Genomic DNA, 20,237 nt, shown 5'->3' on the forward strand with positions numbered 1-20,237 from the left:
TGATTATGTTTCTGAACAACCAATCTATTCATTATATATCTGATCAACTGATCATAAATATTGCCTAGGACAGCAAAGTTGGTGAAAAGAATCACATAAACAGAGATTTTTGTGAAATATCTGTATTTAATATTTATACACCGAAAGTCACAGATACTGCACTTGTTCACGAGAGGAACAGCACAGAAGCACAGACAACGCCAGATGAGAAACCACCCGACAGATCAAAAACCACTCAGGCTGACCAGGCTTGCATTAAATCTCGCCAGCATCCCTGGAACCTATAAACAAAAGCCTGGCCTTCGACGAACAAAGTGGGCCTGGGGTTGAGTTGGGAAGATGAACAATAGTGAAAACTGACAAGTTAGATATATAAATATCAGTTCTGCATCTTATATTATGTCAATTGAAAAAAAAATGGAAAAACGGAACTCTCTGATAACAAGAGCACAGACGTGTGCCGCAGAAAGAACACAGTATTGTAGCTGCAGCCCGATCGCTGAAAAACTACCTGACGTCATGACAAACATGAAAGTAGAAATAAACAAGTTCTAGGGGCTGTTGCAGCCGCACTAGCACTGCACAGGTTTTAATGTAAAACAGTGTGTGCAGTGTGATGTGAGTCTCTGTATTGCTACAGCAGTAGCCAGTAATATGAGGAAGACCCCTGTGGCTTTGTTGATCTTTTTATATTCACTTGGTGATTCGAAGCCCACATGTTCTGCTTGCATGTCCGATATCAGGGTTTGACCGTGACTGCATTCACAGAAGAAGCTCATGCTACCCCTGCCTCCCTTAGGATACATCTGGCATGTAAAACAGAGTTGTATAACCCTCTGGACACAGGCGTAGAGCTGGAAGTCCGCGAGTGGTGGGATGAGGGGCCATCGTACGCTAGAGATAAAAAAAATGCTACCGCCGGCCACAGCTTGCAGTGCATGTACGCGAGTGGTGCGTGCGCAGCAGTAATCACGCCATATGGCGCCTCTGCTCAAGGGCGCGCCCGCACACATGCACTGCAAGCTGTGGCCGGCGGTAGCATTTTATGAAGCCCTTACTTAAAGTCTCGCCAGACCAGCGCAAGTGCTGGGTCAGGCGAGACCTAAAAAGGGTGGTTCAATCAGGCCAAGCAGAGGGGAGGATGTAGCATTACGGCTAGAGCAGTCGACCTCGAAGCTGGGGAACCGGGTTCGGTCTCGGCAACGATGCTAAATATCCTGTTATTCTGGGCAAATCACTTAATCTCCCCGTGCCCAACAAAAATTAATATGTCCATCTGTAACGAAACTGGTGCTCATGTAAAGCGCTCTGATACCTGATATCTTCGGGTCTAGTTTGTGCTGTATAAAACTCAACAAAAAAAAAGTAGACTACATTTGAAGGAAATGAGGAGGTCTTCTTTCCCTTGTTGAATGAGCCTCATCATAATTTACATTGCATTACCTGCTACCTACTCACGTAATTCAGAAGCACTCTGGAGGCGACCACAGGAAGAGAAAAAGACCACTATGGAAGGAGGATCTGGGCCCAAAATGTATCACTGCAATTCCCTGTCAGTGGTTTGGGGTCCAAGCAGTGCTTAATTGCTAAAAGAAAATGAGTGCAGGGGATGAATGTGTTTCTTAGGAGGCTGACACAGCATTACTGAATTCCAGGCCTGCCGAGCACCAACTCTGCATAGTTTTGATTCCTAGTATCTTTTTCTTCCACCAACCTACTCTTCCTGTCTTTTTCTTACTCTTGCAGGTACTTTTTCATCCTTGCTATTCCTCTTTGCCACTCTATCCCTACCTTTCTATTCCGCCTTTGATATCTCTTCCTCTCCTTCGGTCAAAGGCTGATGATGTAAATTAGGTCTGGAATCCCAACAATAGGTGCTTGTGCCCACCACCTTCAACAACCTGCACAAATGAAGCAATGTGCCCAAGGCTCTGGAAGGCTGATGGGCATCTGCCTGGCTAGTACTAGCTTCTTTTGAACAGTCTAGTCGGGCACGTTGCCACACTGACTTCCTGAGCTATGCCCATGCTTCCGTAACAACCTATGCCTACCTTGTCTTTCTGTCCTGCTGTTGTATTGAGGTCACTCCTGCAGGAGCCACATGCAGACAGTACTGTGCTGACTGGCAGTGGGATCAAATCTTTGCATGCATCATCTGTGCCAAGATGTTCACTACTGCCTTTATAGCGTATTCATTTAATATCAGTGGTTGTCAGTAAAATGCACCTAGAAAGGCAGCATTTCAGCAGACTTCACCTTGATGGAGAATATACAACCCAATGTAAAATTGCATGTATGTTCTATGCAGTTTTAACCAATTATTTTGTTCAGATGTCCTTCTAAACACCATTTGAACACATTTCATGAAAACGTATCAATGTTCTTTTCTCACTGTGTGTGTTCAGGCACCATCTCCTACTATTTAGCACTAATAACTGTAAAGGTAGAATTCTTAAAAAATACAGACAAATGTGTTGTGTTCTTCAAAGCATCACTATATTCCGCCTTTTTGAATTGACAGTATGAAGGGAGCTATATCCCTGTCCACCCCAAGAGTCCTTATATGCTGCATTTACCCTTTGGGACCTGGCCCCCAAAACATCTGGCTATGGGCCTGGACCATGATCACTATCAACAGAAACAGGCACAATTTTGAAGGCATAAAGGTGATGCTACTCTAGTGAGATAATCATCAGTTCGAAACAGCATGGTCATTGAGTTTGGCGCAGCTTGAACAGGATTAAAAGTACATGCAGCAAAAGCTCTAAATAGCAGCCTACTCCAGCAAACGTAAATTAATAAGTCACAAAAATATTTTCAAATAAAGGCCTATTTGAACAAATCAAATTGAAAGCCTTGCAATTCTTCTATGACCATATTGTATATCAGTCAAGGTTACATTTGACATTCTGTGATAACAGGGTGTCAGGATGTCTCAAGCATCAATCGGATACAGACCTTTTGAATTTTTGCCTTGTTTGTTAGGTGAGGTATCCACCAAAATCCTCATGCAACTACAGGTGCTCTGGCATGGAGATGTGTTGCCTATTTGTGAGGATTCCAGTCAATAGCAAGCCTCGTTGGACCCTAGCGAACTGTAACTCACTATTTGAGGTGGAATGTTTCTCTTCATCAGACTAAAGACCTTCCATTCAGACCTGACTTGCACAGCAAGCTCGAAGAACTTAGCGCACTGCTTCCAACTCCTTTATTCAATCAGGCATGCACCTAATCTTGTTTCCAGTGCAAAAAAAACGAATGGTACCCCTGGACTCTAGGTGTACATATCATCATGGAAGAAGCACCAATTGTAAGCGCTACATTTTTGCTTCCTTGATCATAATATGGAAATACTTCAAAGACCCTCAAATCAGAAACCAAGCACCAAGCTGGCAAAAGGATAGAGAAAACGAGAACACTTTGGCCCCTGTGAGGCCAAAATTGAGTTCAATATGTTGTGCCTTACATACAAACGTGTCTCATGCACCACCCCACCCTATCTCCATAATATCTCACTAGACTCTGAGGGGACCTACTCACCTCTACCCTGTCTAGCACACACACGCAATCTCTTCAGAAGTGAGAACAGAAGCTTGGCAGTGCCAGAACCCACACCATGGAACAGAACGTCCCTGCACACCCACGACTCGGTTCAGCGACTTACAAGTCTTGAATTAATAAAGAAGCAAAGCAAAGCATAAAGGTAAGGGCATTTATCATCAAAACTAAACAGATTAAAATACAGGTGTGAATGTATATGCACTCAATAATTATGACACTAAAAGAAAAACAGAATCAGAATTAGGAAGCACCACTCAAACGTTGCAGTAATGATGAGAGATTACAACCACATCTGCTGCATGCACAGATATATCCAATGTATCCACTCAATAATGCAATCAAAAATAGATAGAAAAGGGCACAATTTGCGAATCATTTCCTCAACCACATGGTGCAGCAGCAGACGTGTTCATAGTCCCTGTTCAAAACAAGAAATCCAAAGTCCAGGTTAAATACCTTCTCTTATAAATTGCTAAATCTGAGCCCAGTGAAAGCTCGTTAATCTCAGCAGACAATAATCCGAACGCACCCTTCTGCAAGGAAAGGGTTTAGAGTCTCAATCGAATGCATTAGCCAGTGAGGCTGAATGTTCGCCTGTGGACTCTTGAAATCTCCAATTGATGTAGTTAGCTATCAGCAGTAATACTAAATCCCCATAGCACATCATCTACCCTCCAATGCCCACGTTTCTGAGTTATACATAGAATAGAAACTATTTTTGACACCGACTCCCACTCAGTAGACATGAAGATTTCAATGTGGTCCCACCAACTACACAGCTTCGACACACTCCTATGGGAGACCCCCATCTTTAAGCAAAAGACACACTTTGAAGCATTCATTCTCTGGTGGCCCACCCAAATTTTACAATTCCACCCCTTCTACTTAGACAGGTGCCTCCTTCAAAAACTGAACCACTTTTTAAATTCAGCTCTTATCTTCCTCCCTACCTTGCTGTACAATGATTTGTGTACGGCGCTAGTACGGATTTTAATGCACCTGAACGCACCTGGACGCACCGTCTCACTGTCAGAAAGACTTGTGTTTCTCTTGCAGCCTTAATGTGGGGAACTGTAGGGACCGCTTTTGCAAATGGTTTAGCCTGAATATACTCTTAAAACTCTGCCTAGGTTCTTCTGATCTGACACATGCCTAGGGTATTGTGTAGTGTATAGCCATCCACATATGCATACATACAGATGTGTTTACAAGTACTGCTTTGCTGTACATTGTTGCTGTTTAACTGCTGCAGAAAAAGTGCCCCCCCTCTTGATTTATGATGAGCTGCTGCTGTATGTTAAGTGCTTTGACACTCTTGGGCCGTCTAAGTGTTTTATAAATCGCCCAAAAAACAAATCAATAAATAAATACATACATTTGATTAGCACACGCCACTATGTGGGAGGCTGCAATCACTACTCAAAGCTCCCCTTAAGACGCAAATGTATTTTGTCCTCTGCCAGTATTAATGAAGAATAAAATGAAACATTCTTCTTGGCTTGCAGAAATATTTCTACTGGGACGCAGGTTTAAAATACTTGCACATAAGACCTTGTGATAAATACAGATAGGTCACTGAATGCAGTAGGGAAAGTGTTGGACTTTGGAGGCATCAGATTTACATTTTCCCACTCCAACCTGACAATGCTAGGGAACATGCTGAACTTTGGAGGTGTCTGAACAAACACAAACATTAATTAACTTAATAATAGAAAATAAATAAAAAGCCCTTATTCTAAAAAGTAATAACACTATAAAATATCCAAATTATTCAAAAACAAAAAGTCAACAAAAACAATTATCTTATTCACCAAGTAGCAATTATAAAATGGCCATATTTGTCAAATTATCCATTTAAAAAAATGCACATAATTTAGTACGAAATGAATATCTTAACCCTTAGAAAACATAATCAGTAACAAAATTACATATTTATAAAACTCCCTACCCTATTTTCCTACAAACTCAACAACCCACCAAAAATAAATCTAACAAAAAAATTCACAATAAGTTCAACATATTTAACATTAAAATAATACCAACTTATAAACCAAAAAATAATAATAATTAACAAACAATTAAAAAACATTAATATGTACAACTATATTTTTTAAAAACGAGATAAAGGACTTAAAAATGATATTCTTACCTTCAATACTCTGTCCCAAAATATATTTGCATCATAGTATGTTTGACACAATGGTTGTATCAATATTTTAGACACTATATTTTGGTGGAACACCAGCTTTTAGTTGTACCTTGCTTATAAGTGGTAGCTGAATAGTTGGAGGTGCCTGATCGATTTGGGGCCAGTGCTTAATTTGAGCCAGTGGCTGTAGGTGCGGCGCACTTACAATCATTTGTTGGGATCAACACTTATTTTTTCTCCTCAAACTTTCACCCAGAGCAAGAGAGAGAAAAACAGAAAAGAGGAAAAGAAAGAGGAAGAGAAGAAAGGAAAGATAATAAATTAATAAATAAGGGAGAAAGCAGGCACAAAATAGAGCCAACAATAGTGAAATTAAGTGGCAGGGAGTGATGAAAGAGGTATGAGGTGAAATTAACACTACGCAGCCTTGGTATTTGGCACCTCCCATATTCGTATCGCTGGCTGCACATTTCTCAGCAAAACTTTGAGCTGAAGCACTTACTATTCTACAAATTAAGGCTCAAAGGGCAGAAACCCGACCTGTTTTTGGCAAACATTCTTGAAAGGAATATAGTTGTGTAATGAGAATACAACGGCCACTACGAGCCATCTGTTTTATCTTTATCAGAGTCCATCCAAAGATCCATAAATCAATACAGGAAGAACATTGTCTTGAAAGTACAGGACGACAATACAGGAAGAAGATTATCTTGAAAGGACAAGAGTTGTGTAATGAGAATACAAGGCACCACAATGGGCCTTCCAGTTTATCTTCATCAAGGTCAATCCAAAGATCAATACAGGAGGAATATTTGCAATGAATGATTTCTTATAGGCCACTATCAGATTTCCACAATATTGCCTATTAAATTTGCGAACACATCTTATCGGCAACCAGAGATCCCCAGCTAAGTCTATAATTAAATAAAACTCTTGAATCGTTATAACTAGAACCCACTTTCAGTTTGGTTGTGCCCAGGTGCCAGCTATAAGATTTCTTTCCTGTCCCAAAGTACATCCTTTTGGTTTTATTTCAACTGACTGAAAGGGCATTCCTTTAGATATAACACCCCAAATAATCCAGACCACACTGTACCACAATCAGTCTTACACCAAGGAGTAGTAGATCATATGCAAAGAACAGAGTGGAAAATGGTTACTTTCCCAGTTTTGAGGGAAAGCGTCCCTGTACCCCTTCCTCTCTCTGAAAATCACTAATGTAGATATTAAACAAGATAGGGAGGACACAACACTGTCTCACTCCAGAAGCACTATAAATTCGTTTTGGCATCTTCATGCCTCCCAGACACTTTTCAAGGGCCCGTGTCTCATTACGGAGTGTGTGCAATGCATGAACTAACCATTGTGGGCCCACAGAAGAACATTTATGTCGATCACAAAGCTTGATTCACTTTCTCAAATGCAGACCACATATTCATAAAATATTAGCAAACCACCATCCCTAGAGGCCTACCTTGCAATAAATACACCAATCTGAGACCATATGTTTTCCAGTAAATAATTATTCTGCAAAAACCTAAACAAAACAATTGTACATTTGATTATTATTTGCGAAGTATATGGTTGCTGATGATAATGTCAACAGATGAAAACCTAAGTTATACAGTTGGTGGTCAGCAAGAGGCAAAATGGCGCTCTAAGGTCTACCACAAGTACAAATCAGTTATGGCAGGTAATCTGGCACGGTGCATAAGGAAGGTAAAACCCCCAGATCCCCACGTGTGTGGCCAGCAGACCACTTATGCTATATATACAAATCATCTGCACACGTTCAAAAGTAAATACATAAAGTTATATAAAATATCACAATGTGTTTGTCTTTATATTTTCAGATGTCTTTAATTCGAGATCTTTAAGCCTTCTTAGCCAACACGTGTTTTGTCTCTGTTACAGGGGATTACCCCGCGACTTTTTCAGGGCTGAGGTCAGTGTCAAGTAGTCTCTTAGTTCCGGTGATAATTCCAACCTGGAAGGGGTTCCTATTAGTTCTGCTCCTGGAGAGGTAGACTAATTAGTCTCATGTCCGGAAAGCTAAATATGCTTCCAAATGTAAGGGAATTTCTTTTAGAAGAGCTGCCCCATCCGGCAGTATTAGGTAGAACCCTTTGGATCTCCAGGCCGTGGTGTGTTAGCCGTGCAAATCAGCAAAGTGGTTGAAATTATCACCGGCACTAAGAGACTACTTGAAACTGACCTCAGCCCTGAAGAAGTTGCGGGGTTATCCCCTGTAACAGCGACGAAACACGTGTTGGCTAAGAAGGCTTAAAGATCTTGAATTACAGACATCTGATAATATAAAGACAAGCATCATTGTGATATTTTATGTAACTTTATGTATTTACTTTTGAACGTGTGCAAAGGATTTGTACATATAACAGATGAAAACATACCATCAGTAGCACCATGTACTTGCATTTAACAAGCTAATGCATTCCAGGAGTTGTCATCCTAATTCAATTCAATTAAACCAATTGAACTACATTTCTCTATAACAAAGGTTGCGGATGGAAAAATATTGTGTGCCTGATAACATGAAACCAATTTGTGGTGGTAAAAATAATTTGCTAGTAAAGAATAGGTTTAAATTCGCCTAGTGCATGTTACACGTTGATTTTGTAAATTTACAGCGGTCTGATTTTTAGTATAGTGTACAGACGTCCGCCCTCAGGGTGTATGCCACCCTGGTCAGACTACTGCCCATCATATTTTTGTAGCTATCTCACCAGCCTTGCGGAGATCTCTGTGCCTTGAGAGAAGCCGCCACTACGGCAGCTCCTCCAAAGCCACTGATAGTCTGCCAAGCGGCTGCCATGCTTTAGTTGCCACTCAGCAAACTTTACTGGTTTTCGAAAACAAACTCCCCCAAAAAATTTTGAGTTTGTGAATACCAGGATTTTCCTGGTAGTCCTGAACTGAATAAAAAGTATATAAGAACGCCCGCTCTAAATAGGATGGATGATCTGATGTACCTACACAGATGCCCCAACTCTGATGGGTTAGAGTTTCCGCTAGCGGAGACAGCAGGGGTAGCGCCATCGGAAACATGCGCGTCAACGAATCAAAATAGAGCAAGTTGCAGAGTACCCAGAACACCAAACTCAAAATCAGGCCTCCTGTAATGTCAGAAAATCCATGCTTGATGCAAAATAGGAACATATACATTGTGGTAGCAATGCAATTTAGTTTTACCAGTGTAGGACAGCTCTCTTTTTTCAAATAGCTACTTTGATATTTCTTTGTTAAATTCTGTATTGAAATAGAATGTGGTTATTGTGTTATTCTTTATGTTTTCTTGGCAAAATATGTCAGAAATAAACAAAGGTTGACTTGTTGGTGTGCTACCATGCTTCACTGCGTATTGGCACTGCAGAACGTAGGAGTGAGGCGATGTCTGTGTGCTAAAGGTATTTGCCCTGGCTTACACATGAAGGTTCTCAGATCGAAGAATCAAATCCTACCATTTATCAAGAGGCGGAGGTTCAATGGTTGGTGATCATTTATATACATTTATACATATGTATATGTATGGAGTCTTCACTAACATATTATCTCAGGAAGTATTTCTCTCTATTACACAAATGGCTTATAGAGCCACATTTTCTTACTTCTTTCCGGATTCCTCCATTGGTCTCCCAATTACGTCATTGAGAAATACGGGCCATATTATCAAGGAACGGCGATAACATTATCGCCGCTGTGGCGATAATGGGCTTGATAATATGCCCTTGTGAATTCCCATAGAAGCCCAGCTTCTGGTGTGAACATGGGCTTCTATGGGAATTCAAAAGGGCATATTATTAAGCCCATTATCGCCGCTTTAGCGGCAGTTTCCTGCCGCTAAAGTGGCGATAATGTTATCGCCGTTCCTTGATAATATGTCCCTACATTTTTAGATGACAGCAGCCCCTCTTGAACTTTCTTGTATTTTCTACAACAAGCTGGTAACTGATTAACTGTGATACATAATTGTTAAATTCATGCTGAGCGACCAGCACACGTAAAGCAGTCAAGTAAGTGTCCACTAATTTATGTGCCTCTTGCACGCTCTACGAAGAGTCTCTTCATAGTCATCAAATGCCTCATTGCCAGCTCCATCCATGAGAGGAGGTGAATGTTCAAAAACACTCTGGCCTTCAAAAAATAATCAAAAGTGCTTTCTTTCCTCGTCATCATAATGGTCACCATGAATATATCACATGCCTTGAACCTTTCCATCCATTTTATCACTGGCTAACCTGAATTAGCTAAAATCATGCAGGGGTGGCACAGTCACCTGTGTTGTAGCAGCAAATGGATGTTTCCCACACTGGTTCAATGCAAACAATGCAAGAACTTTCGATATATCCGTTGCAAAATTATAGAAAATGTGTTTAATTAATTTTATATGTTGCAAAAACAAAACATGTCTGTTTTTTAATGGGTTCTAATTCTCCACAGGAAGAGAGCCCCGCTCAGAAAAGCAGTTTACTTAGTTAAATTAGTTCCGGGTACACACCACAGAGCACTTCCACCCCGAGATCATTCCCACATGCTAGTTAGCTTAATGTCCATGTCTCTCAATGCCCGAAATTGCTGCTGGAAACAAAAGTTGAAACGTTACTTGGGGTGTGCGCTTCACACATAGAAACACATTTTGGGTAGCAAAACATGCCTCTACTTTACATATTATGAGCTTTCACTGACATATGCACCATTTCTCAAGAATGTGGCAATATTAAACACAACGGTACACTACATATTGCTAAAAATAAGTGAACTGGTGCCCTCTCAAAGTAGCCGCAATCAACATAAGGCTTGGCAGGGAAACTTAGAAGGAAAGGCAGATTGGTACGACAGCGCATGGTCCCAAGAGAAGGAGTCACCAAATGACAGAAGTGGAGAGAACCATTATGACAGACCATAATATTGACACACTCATGGCTGGGCCGCTAACTTCAGGATGGCCGACAGTTTAACCTGTGGCCTAACACTGAAGTATTTATACGAGAAATAGAGCTGTATATTAAGCCCTGCCAGCCCAATGTGGCAGAATAAGCCACGCAGATAAAAGTTCGAAATATAAGAATAAATATATTCTACTTCATAGAGCATATATATTTGCAACTGGACAGGTCACAATTTGCAATCCTCTGTCTATTGATTTTAGCGCACTTCCCAGCGCCAGCATAGTGCTTATTGAAGCCGAGTTCCACAGTAGGAAGGCTGCAGTGAATACAGAATAATCATTCTGGCCATGCCGTGTCTGAAGCATGGGTAGCAGGCCGCAGGACACAGCATACCTCAAAACCTAGTTGTGCATACAATTAAAGATTGAGGATTTATTTGACTTATATTTTTCAATTAAGTAGTCACCATAGTGAACATCATTTCCAAGGAACTCAGACAAGACCACAATTCATTATTTTGTGTTCTTTTTATATCTAAAATATTTCTTTTTAGAATGTTTCAACACATTTCATTGATTAAGTAAAGAAACGTAATTCAATTTGAACATTGGCAACCAAGACTACTGTCTTATTTCACAACTTAAGCAGTAGTTATTGACACTTTTACATCAATATGCACCTTACACAGTTGGTCATATGACATAAGATCAATTTACATATTTGTAATATATGCAACACATCACATGAAAATTGTTTATGTTGAAGAAGTGTCACAGCGTCGACGTTTCGGTCTCCTAAAGTTTATTCCCCGAGACCATCATCAGGACTCAAGTTGCACCACGTATCTATCATAAAAACATATATAAATTACCAACATATCTTACCATCTGAGCTCATCTATTAGTATTGTCACTTCAATGAAGGAAAACCGGTGTATCCCATTTGAACCACCCGATATGGTGTGTCAGTCTACATTCCCACGGTGCCACAAGACAACCAAGGAAAATAAGTCGGGTGTCAGACCCACGTAGCGAACACCCAAGAAACCATCACCAAAAATGTGCCATGGAAAGAACTGTAAAGTGGATGAACATCATTTCTACAACACATAATGTCTCATACAGAGACGCCATAGTGTAACTATGCCTCCCTGAATCAAAGCCAAAAAACGTACTCGTACTTTCATGTGAAACCTTTGGATCACGTATTCCAATTACTTGCGAGAGCACTAGACCAAAAACAGAACCGATGTTGAAACATTCTAAAAATAATTATTTTAGATATAAAAAGAACACAAAAGAATGAATTGTGGTCTTGTCTGAGTTCCTTGGAAATGATGTTCACTATGGTGACTACTTAATTGAAAAATATAAGTCAAATAAATCCTCAAGGTTTATTTTTGTGTTGAGATATTATACCCAATCCCTTGGGGTCTAGTGGGTTGCCCTATTGTTGTGTATACAATTAAAGATTGGCAATTTCCAGCAGGGTGGGTAGATTTTCCTGAACCGGAAAGAGTTCCTGGCCTTCAGATTGTTGGGCTGTATATGTGTATGATAAACATATCTGGGCAGCAAAGGAGTGTTGCTTGTAAAGTTATGAAGAATACAGGAAGAGCTATGGGGAGATAGAATCTATTGATGCAGGAGGACAGAACGAGTTCTGACAATGACGGATAAAGGACTCTGTAAGCAAATAAAGGGTATATTCACAAGAACGTGTGATAACTACCGCAAGAGTAGCGTAACACAACTTTCAATATCGCAGCCTATCGTGGGAAAATAACCCCATGCCAACGTGGAATTCACAACAAGGCTGTATGATGCAATAGTCACCAGATAACCCGCCAAATCTCTGCGTGAAAATCAATGCCACGCCGCATAAATGCGATACGCAAACACAAAAAGACATGCGATGAGGCCAAACGCGGTACAAAAAGTAGCGAAAACCTGCCACCGGCCTGCAAATCCCACGCATCTTGCGGAACAATGCACCATAAAAACCACAGAAAAAACACACCAAAAACAATCCGAAGCTCGTAGCAACATGGATGCACACTGACACAGAGCAGGGGCCAACTCGAACCCCACAACCCCCACAGACTACCAGCAAGGAACAACGGGGTCGGGGAAGGCCGAGGAGAAGAGAGAGAGGAAGACGGGGTGCAGACCGCAGGAAAACAAGACCAGCATCACGGAGGTCAATGTCAATGTCACTGTCAATGTCAAAGATTTTTGTATAGCGCACAAATCACCAAAGGTCGCAGGGCGCTAGCAACCAAGACAAAGAAACCGGGCAGTAACATGATATTGATGTGCCTAAGCTTTTTGAGAAAAGAGCCAGGTTTTCAGCTTTCTACGGAAGAGAAGATGGTCAGTTATGGAAAGTAAATCCAATGGAAGTCTATTCCATAGCATGGGAGCCTGGTATGAAAAGGAGCGACCTCCATTGCGGGCGGTCCGGACACGGGGTTGAACAAGTAGAGGTCTAGAGCTGGACCGCAGCGAGCGTCCTGGGACGTACCTTTGAAGTTTTTTCGCTAGATATAGCGGGCCAGTGCCCTGCATTAGTTTGTGCGTAAGGTATAGGATTTTAAAGCGCCCTCTTTGGCGAATTGACAGCCAGTGTAGGGTGTTCAAAATGGGGGCAGAGGGAGTGCGTGGAGGGAGATCCAGAACAAGCCTCGCGGCCGTGTTCTGGAGAATCTGAAGTTTGGAAAGTTGATCCTGGTTGAGTGCAGTAAATAAGGCATTGCCATAATCTAATCGACTAATGATCAGACCCTGGACCAGCGGTTTCCTGGCTTCTATGGGTAGCCATTTGAAAATCTTGCGTAGCAGACGCATGATGCCGAAACAGGTCCCCAGCACTTGATTTATGTGGGTCTTCAGGGATAAAGAGTTATCAATTGTGATACCCAAGTTGCGGACTGCGAGCTTGGGCGAAGGGCAGGTGCCCAGCTCTGGAGGCCACCAGTCACAGGTCCAAAACTGTTCGGCCTTCCCAAATAGGATTACCTCGGTTTTCCCACCGTTGAGCTGAAGCCTGTTTAAGTGCATCCAGTCATTGATCTTAGTCAAACAGCTCTTGAAACGAGTTTGGACATCAGACTGGTCAGGATCACAGGTCACTAACAGCTGGGTATCATCGGCATATGATAGTGTGTCAAAACCATAAGACCTGATGATGTCGGCCAGCGGGGCTAGGTAAACATTAAACAGCATTGGGCTGAGGCTCGAGCCCTGCGGGACCCCGACCGTTACTGGGTAGGAACAAGAAGTGATCCCGTCCACAGAAACCTTAGTAAAACGATCTGCCAGATAACTCGCAAACCAGTCCAGGGCCCTCCCTCTGACTCCAATCTCCCACAAACGATGTTTGAGAATACTGTGGGAGATTGTGTCAAATGCTGCCGACAGGTCCAAAAGGACCAGAATTGCCGACTCTCGGCGATCCAGGGCCAGTCTAATATTGTCCACTACCTCAATGACTGCGGTCTCCGTGCTATGAGCCGCACGGAAGCCAGATTGGGAAGGGTCGAGGAGCCTGTGGGTTTCGAGATAGGTCGTGAGGCGTTTATTGACTAGAAACTCCAGGACCTTCCCAAAATAGGGAAGCAAGGAGATAGGGCGATAGTTGGCTGGCACGCTAGGGTCAGCCGAGGGTTTTTTAAGAATGGGCTTCACCTGTGCCAGTTTCCAGCTTCGGGGGAATGTGGCTTGATTAAAAGACAGATTGAAAACAAAAGTTAAAATGTCCACAAATAGAGGTAAAATTTTGGCACAGGGACGGGGAGGAAAAGGATCGGTGGGGGAGCCGGACTTAACCCTTCCTGGGCTCTCACTGACTTCGATGCTTGTTATGGGATCAAACTCCGTTAATAAAGGAATGTTATTCTGTTGAGGCGAAGGACTGGTTTGACTCATATTGGTGGTATGGCAGACATGAACGGCTGCCCGAGAGAGAAATGAGTCATAGATTGTTTTAATCTTGTTATCAAAAAACAAGGCAATGGAGTCGACCCAGTCTTGGGTAGGTACAAAAGAAGATCGCTCAACCTGGGGAGCGGTAAATTCCTTCAGTATCTTGTGCAGCTCTTTACTAGAGTGGGCTGCTTTGTTGATACGCTGAGTAAGATAGGCCCTTTTTGCGGATTTGATCTTATTCATAGAAATTGAATGGAAATTTATATAATTTCTACGGTGCTCATCAGTCTTTGATTTCCTCCACTGGCGTTCAGCGGCCCGACATTTTTGTTTATCGGTTTTTAGTGCCTCAGTGAACCACGGTGAGGCATTCCTTTTTACTTGGACCCTTGTGAGAGGGAGAACTTTATCAAGGGTCTTTGTGATGGATGATTCTAAGTTACTGACAGCGGAATCAACCGCATCCACCTTTACTCCTTGTGAGAGAGGCCCAAAGTGAGATAAAAAGGTGTCGATTGAAAGTTTGCGCCAAGGCCGTATCCAGGTGTTTAACTTTAAACTATCATTGGAGGGCATGGTTAAGGGCATTCTGAAGTCAAGAAAAAAATGATCAGTCCATATTGTCGGGCGGGGAGGATTAACAATTAATTTAGGGGAATTTGTGAATATTAGGTCTAAGGTGTGACCGGCAGAGTGAGTTGGTCCAACCACCTTCTGAGTCAGACCCAGTGTTAACATTGCCCCAATAAGGTGGCCTGTATCAGGGTCGAGTGACTGTTCGGCATGATAATTAAAATCACCAAGTAGGATGAAGTTGTCTGCCGCAAGTACATGAGGTGCAATGAGTTCTAACAGTTGATTGACAAAGTGTGACTTCGAGCCTGGAGGTCTATATATCAATGCACCGTTCCATGATTCTAAGCCAGACATGTCTAAGGCAAAGATTAGGATCTCCAATTGTGTGGAGGAAAGTGAATCTAATATTCGAATTGTTATCGGGGCTGTTGCTGCTATTGCAATACCACCACCTCTTCCCGACTCTCTGTCAAGCCGTATCAAATGATATTGTTGGGGAAACGCAAAGGCTACGCATGCTGACGAGAGGCCGTGGAGCCAAGTCTCGGTGATAAAGCAAATTCCAGGTTTTTCTTCATCAAGGAGGCTCCAGAGCTCAAATGCGTGCTTAGGTATAGACCGAGCGTTTAAATATAAGGCCGACAGGGGGTTCGGGGCAGTTTTAGTGGGCATAGAGGGAAGAATATCTGGCACCGGAGGGCAAATGCAGGCCGTCTCTCTACTGTTTGTCACTGAAAGAGGTTGATGAGGACTGGGCAGAAGGAGTATACTGGGATTTAGGAGATGGAGCTCCACACTCGAGTAGCACAACATAATGGCAATCTTTACTCACTAAATTCCTCCAAGAAGTCAGGGCGTCTGGCGGCGTTCTGGCGCGGACGGGCGCAGACGGGCTTGCCTTTGGCGCGCCTTTGGCGCGCCGCCGGCGCGCCGCTGCGCGCGTCCGCGCCCTGGGCCGCGTTATGTAGACAGGAGAGGGCGGGGCGTGCAGCAGAAATGAAGACTAGAGCGGTAACCTAATTAGCCTAAGGTTACTCGTCCGCCCTGAAACAACGCAAATGGCCTCAACGTCCCTCCGCAACAATCGGCACAAGCCGTGGCGGAACGGGGACCAGCCGGTACAAATCAAAGCAGGTGTGCAGGAGAGCAAAAGCAACAGGTGAAGGGTTTCTTGTTCAGAGATTTTACCAATGTAACGCACAGTGAACAATGCGGACAGTGTGAATATTAAAAACCGTATAAAATACAAGTAAAATTCATCAATCCACTAAACAAGTAGTATATTGCACAGATAGCGGGATATTAAAAGGAATGGGGGTGCTGTAGAGACAAAAACATACAGTCACCGACCAGGAGCAGTGTCTGTGGCTGCGCGCGTCCGCGCCCTGGGCCGCGTTATGTAGACAGGAGAGGGCGGGGCGTGCAGCAGAAATGGAGACTAGAGCGGTAACCTAATTAGCCTAAGGTTATTCGTCCGCCCTGAAACAACGCAAATGGCCTCAACGTCCCTCCGCAACAATCGGCACAAGCCGTGGCGGAACGGGGACCAGCCGGTACAAATCAAAGCAGGTGTGCAGGAGAGCAAAAGCAACAGGTGAAGGGTTTCTTGTTCAGAGATTTTACCAATGTAACGCACAGTGAACAATGCGGACAGTGTGAATATTAAAAACCGTATAAAATACAAGTAAAATTCATCAATCCACTAAACAAGTAGTATATTGCACAGATAGCGGGATATTAAAAGGAATGGGGGTGCTGTAGAGACAAAAACATACAGTCACCGACCAGGAGCAGTGTCTGTGGCTGCGCGCGTCCGCGCCCTGGGCCGCGTTATGTAGACAGGAGAGGGCGGGGCGTGCAGCAGAAATGGAGACTAGAGCGGTAACCTAATTAGCCTAAGGTTACTCGTCCGCCCTGAAACAACGCAAATGGCCTCAACGTCCCTCCGCAACAATCGGCACAAGCCGTGGCGGAACGGGGACCAGCCGGTACAAATCAAAGCAGGTGTGCAGGAGAGCAAAAGCAACAGGTGAAGGGTTTCTTGTTCAGAGATTTTACCAATGTAACGCACAGTGAACAATGCGGACAGTGTGAATATTAAAAACCGTATAAAATACAAGTAAAATTCATCAATCCACTAAACAAGTAGTATATTGCACAGATAGCGGGATATTAAAAGGAATGGGGGTGCTGTAGAGACAAAAACATACAGTCACCGACCAGGAGCAGTGTCTGTGGCTGGAGGTGACAGAACACTACCAGCAACTGACCCACTAGCAGACCACCTGGATTGCAGTTGGAGTGCCCAGGAGGCCAATATGCACCGGCATGACGTGACCACCTAAACCAGGCACAAACCCGCTGCCAACAGGAAGGCAGCAACGGCGACAGGAGGTGGCAGTCCAGCGCCACCTGAGGAGCTGAAGGAAACCCAGGCCACAGTCATCAGTGAGGAGACGGTGCAAGGAGTAGGGAGTACGGACACAGCTCGAGAGGACCTGACACAACATCAACAGGGAGTGCAAGGAACAGGGACTGGGAGGACGGGGTGATGGGCACAATGGCACACATGCACAGCGAGGTGTAGCACACTGCACACCCACAATCACCCAGGTCCATGGGCCCGATCCTCTTGACACACTGCAGCACACACACATAGCACGAACAGCACACCCACATTGATGATAACGAGGAACAACACGCATAGCAGACACTGCAGAACAGAGGACACAACTGGCTCCGCACATGCACAAAAACATGCCTACTACATCTGACGGAGCCGGAAACTGTGAAATGGAAATGTACGCGTACGACATCACATCCATCATGTAGACCAAATGTACATTGCCCCGCAGAAGAATCCAGCACCCCCAAACAGTCACAATGTACATTGCCATACAGTCTGCATGCAAACCTGCACAATGCGCCAACATACATGTCAACGCAAAGTCAATACGCACCTCACCTTCACATCGCAGAGGAGCACACAACACCTTCAGCATAGCACAGAATACAACACATCAGTGATGCCGGAGAGGACCACCACACCGTTGACACCGACGCCCTACAACAGCACATGATATCCCACGCAACCCCCCACTAGGACCCGGACAGCCAAGCTACTCAGAGGAGAACAACCAGCCTGCAACAGACCACACAGCAGGAAGCACCCGCAAACGCAGCTGGCCCACGACACTTCACCCACCCACACATCGCACCCCAATGCCATGTTCCTGCATGCCAGAAAGGAGGTGGCCCAACAGGTGTGGGTGGGGGCCGAACCCATGGAATGCGAACCAGGACACATACGTAGGTGTCTATCACCCTTCAGGGGCCACCAACACCCCACTAAGGAGACCCACACTGCCACAGAGACACATGCAGTTGCACATTCACAGTACAGAACCACGGGCAAGGGCGCTCAAATTGCAGTCACACACCCATGTTGGCTCAGCGTACGATGGCCCTGGCCACTCCCCTTACGAATTGAGTGGGTGATGACAAAGCTACATGTCCAAGCTCCAAACCGCTGCCTGCGGTGACATGTCTGCATCCGATGTACACAGAACAACGTAATGTCCTAGGGCCCAGGGCCCTCATGCATACATCAAGACCACAGGGACACATGTAGATATCATGTTGAACTGGCTACGGGCACGTGCACCCAGCCCCTTTATTGGCAGGGCCACATGTACAGTGACACCTGTGCTGGATGTGCGTGGGGTGAGTGTAAGCCAGTACGCAGAGAATGCTTGGTGCTGGCAACAACTTGAACATTGGACAACAGTGCAACGGAAACAGAAAACACATGCATAACTGAGTCACCTGCACATCAAAATGGTTGGAGCCAGAGTTACTATGTTACTGGGTACTTATAAAGTGTGCGGCTACTCCTTGGAAAGGAGAACCAGTGACAGAGCTGAGCAGGCAGCCCCAGGGCCGCTGACCTATTGTGCAAAAAGCCAAGTTTTTAATCCGCATCTAAAGCTGAAGAGGTCCTGAGCCTGACGCAAGGCTGGCGGCAGGTTATTCCAGAGCCGAGAAGCAACCACCTGCAAAGACCGCCCACCTAGATGAGAGCGGGAGAACCTTGGGATCTGCGAGAGCAGCCGATTTGAAGACCTCAGACTTCTAGATGGAACATAGTGCTGGCATCTGTTTCTCAGCTATAATGCCCCAATGTTGTGGAAGGCCTTATTAGCCAGCACCAAGGCCTTGAAATTTGCCGTCTTTCATAATGAAAGCCAGTGCAAGGACTTCAGGTGAGGAGTCATGTGTGTCTTGAGGTCCACCATAAGTATAGCTCTAGCCGCGGCGTTTTGCACCACCTGTAGACGGCCGAGAAGATAATCAGGAAGGCCGACATAAAGAACGTTTACATAATCAAGGCGGGACAAAATCAGTGCTTGTAGTACTGTTTTCCTGTGGGAAACCGGGAGTAGTGGGAGGCAGTTTCTCAACATTTTCAGTAGGCCAAAACATGTGCCAGCCACAGCCTGGACCTGGGATTTCATGGACATATCCGCGTCCATTTTTACCCCGAGATTCTTAACAGTTGTGGCTAAGGTAGCAGGAGGGGACATGTTCTGTGGCCACCATTCACGCCACTCATCCCCCGGATTGTGACCAAAGAAGATAATTTCTGATTTCTCAGAATTGCACAGTAGTTGATTCTGTTTAAACCACTCAAATACTGCTGACTGGCAGGTGTTTATCTCATTCCCATTCAGGGCCTCATCCTTACCGCACGTGAACAACAATTGTGTGTCATCGGCGTAAGATATGACTTTGGCGCCGTATTGTTCTGCCAACAGCGTCAAGGGGGCCATAAACACATTTAACAGAGTAGGGCTTAAAATAGATCCCTGTGGAACACCTACATCAAGTGGCAGGATAGGGGCTGCAAAAGGGGGAGACCAGACTGTTTGCTGACGATTTTCCAGGTAAGATGTAAACCACTGCAGGGCTGAGCCCCCTATACCACATCCTTGGAGTCTACCCAAAAGGAGGTCATAGGGTACGGTATTGAAAGCTGCAGAGAGGTTCAACAGTATCAAAACTGCCTTCCCATCTTTATCAAGTATGGTTTTAATAGATTCAGAGATTTCCAGAAGGGCT

Source organism: Triturus cristatus, chromosome 3_2 (assembly GCF_964204655.1).
Source record: "Triturus cristatus chromosome 3_2, aTriCri1.1, whole genome shotgun sequence".
NCBI lineage: Eukaryota > Metazoa > Chordata > Amphibia > Caudata > Salamandridae > Triturus > Triturus cristatus.